Source organism: Octopus bimaculoides, chromosome 6 (genome assembly GCF_001194135.2).
Source record: "Octopus bimaculoides isolate UCB-OBI-ISO-001 chromosome 6, ASM119413v2, whole genome shotgun sequence".
Classification (NCBI taxonomy): Eukaryota; Metazoa; Mollusca; class Cephalopoda; order Octopoda; family Octopodidae; genus Octopus; species Octopus bimaculoides.
This window is the reverse complement of record NC_068986.1, coordinates 106,655,385-106,656,980: the sequence shown is the minus strand read 5'-3', so window position 1 is coordinate 106,656,980 and position 1,596 is coordinate 106,655,385.

Here is a 1,596-nt window from a genome sequence, read left to right as displayed (position 1 = left end):
ACACACACACACACAAACACACACACACATATATATATATATATATATATACACACATATATATATATATATACACATATATATATATATAATACAGTAAATAGGTGAAATATAGCTCAATACAGAAGACACTTTGTTCAAACGATATGAGGTACGTGGACTAGGTCGACGGGATGTCGTGTGCTCCAAAAGAAATGCACTTGAGTTGATATGAAGATAGCGCTGCATGTAAAGTCTATTAAGCTTGTTATATATAAATATACATCTATAAACATAAACACACGCACGCGCTCACACACGTACACACACATACGTATGTAGAAGTATATACATAGATGAAATATAAAGTGTGTCAGTATAAAACGAAAATATTATTTCACCAATTGACATCCATACAGTGTTGATGTATTCGCAGCCTTTATTATATGAAACAATTTATTTTATTCTACAATAAATAAGTTAATACTAAATCATTTCACATACCTGAATGAATATATAAGATATAATACAGCGTTATACGATATAAATTAATGCTTGTTCAACAGATCAATGACTATGATACGTGCTTTGATTTCATCGCCCCGATACATACATGTACAACAGAGAGACTTTACAATGAAATAGTGATATATAGATGAAAATCGGCAATAACGTAACGGAAATGGTTTACTATAGATGGGAGGAGGGAGATTTAACAAAATATTGAAAAGTAAAATGTGGATTATGGTAGCGGAAGAAAGTTAGATATATACTTGACATCTATATAGCGATGATCGTTTCGCAACCTTTATCACATGGAAACAACTTATTTTGTTATATAATAAATATATGAATAAATAAATAAATAAATTTTTCAGGGCGGTACCTCAGCATGGTCGCAGTCTAATGATTGAAACGCGTAATAAATAAATGATAAAAGTTGGTGCATAAAAATTTATGTCTGAAAAAATATGTACTCGTGTATTTTTCAATAGTGTGTATATTAATCGAAGTGTCTAGTGTTATTTGTATATTACGACCTAACATACCAATCGATTTCGCACTGGTTGTTTAGCTTGATGTTATATAACAGACTGATTAGCTAAGCCTACGCTCGTCTAAAAGCTCTAACAATTACAGAGTTACATAAGCGGGCTGCTGTGTAACATCCGGTTTAATATGCAGTGTGAAAACTATTGTAAAATCGGAATGGATATATATAATACAATACAATAAACACAATAAGTCGGCGAGCTGGCAGAAACATTAGCACGCCGAGCGAAAGCTTAGCGGTATTTCGTCTGTCTTTACATTCTGAAGTCAAATTCCGATGAGGTCAACTTTGACTCTTATCCTTTCAGGATCGATAAATGAAGAACCAGTTGCGATCTGGGGCTGATCTAGTTGACTGGCTCCCTCCCCATACTTTTCGGACCTTGAGCGTAGAGTAAGATAATACTACAATAAATACAATTTAATATGATATTATGTGTTCGTGTGTCTGTAAGTATATATGCATGCGTTACTTTGACTCTCGTATCTGGCAATACTGATGCTAGAGTGACGTATATATTTTTACTTTTCGGCTGAAAAATTGCGAACAAGTCGCCCTCATAT